Here is a 7,944-nt window from a genome sequence, read left to right as displayed (position 1 = left end):
GGATATATGACAGCCTTCTTTTGGTTTTTATTCTGTATCCTCTGTTCTTGATTCATGGTTTCAAACAGCAATATCCAGGGATGAGCCTAGAGTGGATCTTGGATAAGCCTCTAGCCCTTGGCTTAGGTCCCCACCCCCACCTCTCTAGTGCTCGTCCTCCTTCTCTTTCTCCCTAAGTCTCTCTCTCTCTCAAACAGACACACTCACACACATACAGGGAATCCAAAAGCACCACAGACACTCTTTGCCAATTTAATAAAGAAAGACTTTGTCATGCGTATCTTTCCCACAGCTTCCTGGCCAGAGTGACAACAGTGTGGGTGAGTGGAAAAACAGGAAGAGGACAGGCGGACTACAGGCAGCTCTAGTGGGCAGTGGATTGGCCTCTGTGTTTATGTGTGCATCTGTGCTGAAGCTTGTGCATGTGTATATACACCATATGTGTTAACCTGTTAAGACATGTGCTCCCCAGGACATTTCGATGGAATGGTTGTGTAACACAGATAGACTGCTCGGTCAGGAAGGAGAACTAGCTGAAATGAACAAACTCATTTTTTCTACTGGTATTTCTGTGAGTTTGATATGAATCGAGTTTACACTGGTATGTATTGCCTCCAGGAAATAGCCCTGTCCGACACTGACAAATGCTTTTGCCCTCTCCTGCCTACTCGTCTTTTATATGTTACCAAACACTGCCCTCAACTATTTCCGTACATCCCGAACTGCAGCCCATATGCCAAAGAATGCCAAAGAGACTGCGTGGGAGCTTTGGGGCTTACCGGATTCATTCATGTACCACAGCCAGACAGTGTACTCAGTGCTTGTTAGCCTGTTAGCCTGTGGATATTACTCCTGATTCCTGATTCCTGCTGCCTGCAGACTTGCAGACTCGCTGCTTGCAGCTTAGTTAGGTTACACAACTTTCAGTGCCCGTTAGTGTTAATAATCATTTTGCATTTTGACTTGAATACTTCTCTTGTCTCCAGGTTATTTTTTATTTATACTACTGATACAACATATATACGAGTTGGAAGATTTTTTTATTTACTGTAAAAATATACTATACAATAAACAATTCCTGATTTCATAAGTTATCAGCTACATGTAGCCTGCAGCTTAATATTATGTGAGGATAGTTAAACATATTGTTTTGCTTCCATATCATGTTGGTGTGACCTGCATTCTTGTGGCCTGAAAGATACGCAACAACAAGTACTGGAAATTTCTAAATACTTAACATTTAGAGGTCTGCACCCAGTATATACTGAGGGAAAGAGAACACTCTAAACTAACCATTAAGAGACCTCATGATGGGAAGACCAATGGACAAAGACCATAGGGGGAACTTCAGCCAGGCACAGAGCTTTTGGGGGACTCAATAATGCATGATTTGTGTTTTCTTGGTAGTACAGCATGATTGCTTTCCTGAATGTCCCTCTGGAGGATGAATATTTCTGAAAATGTACAGATCCCTCAACTGTTATCGGATACATTCTGAAAGATACAATGGCGTGCCTTTTAGAACTTGGTTGTACTTTTATCACCACCCCTGAGACCAAAGCTAGCCTTTTCTACCCTGTATTCGAGCCTATGAGCAAACCACTGCTGAAATTCTGCAATATTTTCCTCATTCAGCCACACTTTCCCTCACAATTATTTCGCTGCTGTCAAAGATGTTGTAACCAACTGCTTGAATACTAACTGTGTGTCCAAACAGATTTCTGCTGTGAGTGAGTCATTTGGTAAATATAGGGAGTGACAGCACTGACTTTCAATTTGGACTCAGCTGTTTAGCAGTCGAGTTGGAACACACAAACACATGAACACGATGACAGACGCGCACACACACACACACACACACACAGCTGTCACTGGTTTGGGTGTTCAGAGAAGACATTTGAATTCTACACTGCATACATGTAGCAGATGAAACTGCAGTGTGCAAACATGGCGTGACATGAAACCTTGGCTTGAAAATAGGTCATTTCATAGGTTGTACAGCTTTCGAACTGCCTCAAGTGTTATTGCACCAATGTATCAGTAGATGAGACCTGCTTTAGCTTGACAGCCAGAGAGGCTCCCCAGATGGTGAACAGAAAAATGAAATTACACCCAGAACAATCCAGATTCTTATTGTCCACAAAAGGCTGTTAGCTCCTGGTGTTTTTGTTAGACTGAACTCCAGTCAGGGCTGCCTTACAGCTCACTGTCATATTTACGCCTTGAGATTTATTTTGGTGAAGTGAACAAAGACCCCCCTGAAGCCCCCTGCCCAACACAGAGACATTTCTGTTTACTGAAGAGGTGAGTGTGAGAGAAGCAGATGGTAAGGCCACAGGTACATGTGCATGCATGTGTGTGGGCGTGTGCACAACCCTTGCCTGCATGCGTGTGCATAGGTGTTTGTTTGTGGAGGGGAAGAGTGTCACAGGGTGGTTTAGCCCCGCCACAAACCCGACTCCTCCTGACATCTGTGAGTCAATTAGCTGACTGAAGAGAAAACATCCCTGCCCCCTCTTTCCCACACCCTCCCTTCCTTCCATGCATCCCTTCCTCCACCAAACAATTCCAACCAGCCAGCCAGTAAGGCAGCCAGTTAGGTAGTGTAGCATAGCAGCTCCTGTCTGCCCTGGCTGGTGTGAGGCATTGGGGGAGGGGCAACTAGTCAGGGCAAGGGGGTGGGGGGTAGTGGGGGTGATGAGGTTGGATGTCAAGAATGTGGCTCATGGTCTGCTCTTTTGTGTATTTTGTGCAAGATGAATAGGCCCATGGCAGGCTGGGGTGCTAGTCAGTCGCAGTTCCCCATTGATTTGTGTTAGAAAAGCCTGAAGGCCTTGGCCTGCCCCTCTTGAAATGAGACAGACGGATAATGAAGGCTGCTGGGTGAACAACTTAAACGCCCACTACATATAGACATAACTATTTCAATGTGTTATTTCCTCCTTGGCTCATTCTTGTCTCAATATTGCGTATAGCTTCATTATCTCTCTTCTCTTCTGTCCATTTCTATCTTTCTGCCCATGCCTCCCAGAGCCCTCTATCAAGACAGTTATTATTTGCTAAGCTGGTGTGGGGGCTGTTCTTTTTTGTGCTTGGTGCATCCCATATTCCCTTCCCCACTCGTCCCCAATGCCCTCCATGTCCTGAGGCTACCGCTGTGGAAATATGCTTCAGTCACATTGCTAATTATTTAAGAGTCGTCACCTCATTAACAGTGCTTGGAGATAATGAATGATTAATAGGTCATTCTTCACTTCATCACTATGTTCTCCCACTCTCTCCCACTCCCTCCTTTCTGAAAAGCTACTTGTTTGACAGGTTGTGCTAGCTCCTGTTGTCCATTTAGTCTGTGCATCCCCCACACTCCTCCTTGTATGTGCACGTTCCTAGAGGTAACTAGAAGCGTCATCAGTGGCTGTAAGGCAGGAAGTGCAGTGAAGGAGACATGATTAGTGTTTGTGTCGACAATGATCCCTCAGGCTAGTAAATGCTGAAGAATGGTGTTGCCTGGAAATGCAGGCAGTGAGCTTGTGGTGCTGACTGTAAATGACTGACATTGCTTGGTAATGAGCCAAGACTGGATACATGAAACCAAAGAGAACTCCAATCATGTTTGTATAGCTTGCATTAAGTCATTGCTGGAGACAGAGAACACCTGTAGGCACTAATGCTGCTTATCATGTCTTTGCTATCATGATAAGTACGCTGGGAATTCTCAGCTGTAGCAGGGAAGTTGTTTCAGTGGTTATCTGGTGGCTCAGACATCCCTTCCTGGTCTCAGCTAACAGGAACTCTGCATTCTATTATGACAGCTCTTTTCCTTCTACCACTCAAGGGCTCTGTATTTTTTTTTATCAAAGTCATATGACATGTCAAGGGAGTCAAGTGTTTACCTGTTCCGAATGGCCACATTCGCAGCTGGGGCTGCAGAACAGGAGGGCAAATCAGACAAATGGGGATAATGGCACACAATTTTGGACAGTCTCGGGGTGTTATGCTCAGGTTTGTGGAAATAGTTGTGTGAAGGATAACTTGAGAGGGGAGTTCATTCACTGCCATAGGGGTGACAATGCAGGTCTCCAAAGCAAAAAAAAATCGCTGCATAAGGTTGGCATGATTGTCTGATGGCCTGTTTCAGAAAACTATAAAAGATGTCAGATGGACTCCCCACAATTCCATGATTCTGCTGTCAGAAATGGTGTTTCACATGCTACATATCAGACGAATTGACACGTTCTTTGATGCATACTGAAACCCTAAGGATTTTTGCATATTCAGAACAACTATAATCACTCTTGCCGTCCAATAATCCTATTGTGCATATGATTATACCATGTCAAAGATCACCATCAAACAATAACAGACCAAAGTTCATAGAAAGGAAATCATGGCTGTTCTTAAGGGGGTAAAGTGCTCACTTAACCGTACATGGAACAATCACAAAAGTTGTTGGCAAACTCCTTTAATGTGGTACATTCTGGCCACCCCCGTCCCACCAAATCACTACTTTCTCTTAGGACTCGCCTCCCCACTTGTGGGCTCAGGTCTGTGAGCGGCAGTTAACGGGTTTCTCCCCCTCCCTCCCTTCCAAAGTCCCTCACCCACTTCTCCCCCACGGTATGTTTGAGTCAGACCCTCCCCCGTTAGCCTTGACTCAGGCCTATTGCCCTCTCTCAGCTGCTTGGCTGAACAGTGACTGTTGATTGGTGGTTGAGATGGAGAAGGAAGCCTTGGGAGTATTTATAGAGACTCTCTCATTTACCAGAACAATAACAACCCTCCCCCACACCGAGTGAGGGAGAGAGTGGCAAACTGACTTTTGGTTTCACGTCTTGGGGGAAATGTGCATGCTAGGACACACTTTACCCTGCTGAATAAGGGGGTTGTCCATTCATGTAATGGCTGTGTGGCAGTAATAACAGAATAGGCTTAACGTTATATAGTTCATTGGTCATTCATGTCTTGAATTGAGATCTAGAGAGCAAACTTCTGGAATATTTTGAAAAGTGTGTTATCCAATAATATTCAAGCATTGTTTTATGCATTTTATGTTAGTGTGGTTGACTTCAGTGGGTGAAAAGTGAAAAGTATTAAATTTATAGATCACCACAATTAGAAAAAGCAGAAATAAGGAGAAATGAGAAGTTTAAAGTATTTATATTTCCATTAACTGCTGAAGCCCAAATAATTTCCAGGTATTAAAACACATACAGTTAGTATGTGTTTTAGCTGAGATGAGTCAATACATTGTATATCGGGAATGGTTCCCAATACCAGCAGTACACTGATGCAAGTGAAACCAATTTATTTTGACAGTGTAGCAGAATTTTCTGAGTACTCAGTCGTATTGCTCCACCTCAACCCACATGCCTGCAGCAGCCATAAGGCTCAATACAGTGTTAACACTGCCAGTCATTACTGGCAGAAACAGTGTTGGGAGGATTAGTCAGGTAGGTAGGATTGAGTCAGCTGGTCTTATATCACTGGCTATTAGTTGTTGGTGGCAGAGTTTAAAGATGACTTCAGTGATTAGTATCTGCTGATAGATAATTACTGCAGTTCATAGTGTAAAGGCTAGCTGCCCATCAGTCTGTCCATCTAATCTTCTAGTGCACTAAACACATGACAAGTCACTCATCTGAGCCTGCAAAACACAGAAGGATGTATTGCTGCACAGAGTAAATACCCTGAGCTTATCTAGACATTACATTGAAGTGATATAGCATCACTTCAGTGCCTTTGCTAGAATGGTAGCCATCCCTAATCAAAGACGCAGGACATTGGTAATGAATAGTGTATCATGATCACAAACAGGACAATGCACATCCATTGCTGACATAAATCCTTTGTCATTATCTCTGTTTGGTATGTACAAGATTGACAAACAAAACAAAGTTAGCCTGCTGACTGGCTGCCGAAAGGAATGTCTTGGTCCACCATTTCCTTGTTCTTTGGTTGTGGGACTTGTTTCTTTACACTTCTCCTGCAGCAATTTGCTGAACCCAGGATGATGTTGGTAGTCAGTGAAACATCTAGCAGGTGAGTGCTCTGTGAACAACATCAGTGTTCTACTACATTGCACTCCAGTGGGTGCTCCAAGGGGGCTCTCCACACACTCCCAGACCCCGCTGAGCAGCAATGAGCACTGGTCTCTACAAACCATCTGTCAGCTTCCTTTAAGTATGCCATGGAGGGCCTGGAAGCTAACATGTAGGAAGTTGGAAGATTGCTGGAAGTACTGCAGTTGCCCCAGGTAGACATAGGGAATAACATGCCGATTGCCCGGGCAGAAGATGGACCAAGAGAGTAGGTCAAGTTTTGTAACCAAGCCCACATAGGTAGGGCAGAGTTGTGCTCAGCCTACTTACGAAACATTTACTGGCTGCGTTACTACCCACTTTCGGAGTTGACAAAGTAGAGGCCATTTGTGTGGGGGGCTCATCAAAAGTTCAAAAAGCTCATAATGATTTGCTGAGAATATGTGAATACAAAGAAGTGAAGCTAAGCAACTAATCTGTTGACCTGTTAAAGAGTGAAACCTGTGTGAAATCAGCAACAGCAACATTTTTATTGCATGTTTTCAGCGTGGCACAGGGGTGTGTCCAAGCTTGGAAGAGAAGCAACACTTACAGCCTATTGCTCCTGTAAACACAGGCACATGAACTCTGTCTCTTTCTCCTTGAAATGCAAACACACATGCACACTCTCACATAAACATAGGAATCAATATATGGCTTAAGGCAAGGTCCATGGAGGCTCCTCCCCTAAACCTCAGACTGCAGTTAGAGATATGGATAAATCTGTGAAACATACACAATATATAGATGGATAGGACTGCAGTGTATCATTCATCTAATCACAACATTACAATGGATATATAATTACAAAATGCATATCTTCCACTACAATCATGGCTGATTGAAATTTCATGCAAATGTCTTGGGTTTTAAACAGACACAGTGATGTGATTGGTGAGCTCTAAAGGATTTGGACACATTCACTGCCTGTGCTCCTTAATGCAAATGACACTATTAAGAGCTTTTGGCCCTGGGATAAAAAGACTGTTGTGATGCATTCGAAATGCTTGTTTATGGTCATAGACAGCCATAACCTTATCCAGCACACATTAGTTTATTTCATTATTTTTATTTGTTTATTTATGTGTTTAACACACATAAAAACAAACCTGTTGAAGGAAATATAAAAATATGTGTGACAGAAACCAGTAATGACCTGTATGAAAACCTAACCCAAACGACAGACAAAGAGTAAAACACAAAAACTTTGGGATGTTGACCAACTTAACTCCTTTGTACAAAAGGTAAGATTTCCTTGAGTTGTATCCCTTCCACTGAAGCATGCTTTCAGATGACAATCCAGTGGATTTGATCTCCTCATCAGAAGCTCATTCAAGTAACTCTGCTTGAATTTGTCCGTCTAATCCTGGCCACACTAAATGCTTCTGAGGGGGCAGTGCATGAAACACTTAAACACTTTGCAGAAACTGGATCACTAGCATCCAAAGCAAAACCATGCAGACCAAACATGACCACACCAGCAGAAGAACAATACATCAAGCTTAGTTCCCTGAAAGACAGGAAAGCTACTTTGTCACATATACAGAATTAGCTAAATAAAGAATGCAATACTGTAATCAGCAAAATTACTGTTAAAAGAACATTGTCTTGTAATGATCTCAGAGCACAAGTGGTACATTCTAAACCACTTCTCAGGATGGAAAACAAGACAAAACAGAATTTCCCGGTGGATGACTGATAAATCCAAGTTTGAGATTTTATGGCAGTAAGAGAAGGGTGTATATAAGGAGACAAACAGGAAAGAGAACGATACAGCAGCATTTAAAACCAAAAGTAAGACATGGTGGTGGAAAGATCAAAGAAGACCAAGGAGTGCTGACTGTCATGCACATTTCTCCACAGTCAC

Source organism: Toxotes jaculatrix, chromosome 8, assembly GCF_017976425.1.
Source record: "Toxotes jaculatrix isolate fToxJac2 chromosome 8, fToxJac2.pri, whole genome shotgun sequence".
Classification (NCBI taxonomy): domain Eukaryota; kingdom Metazoa; phylum Chordata; class Actinopteri; family Toxotidae; genus Toxotes; species Toxotes jaculatrix.
This window is presented reverse-complemented; position numbering follows the sequence as displayed.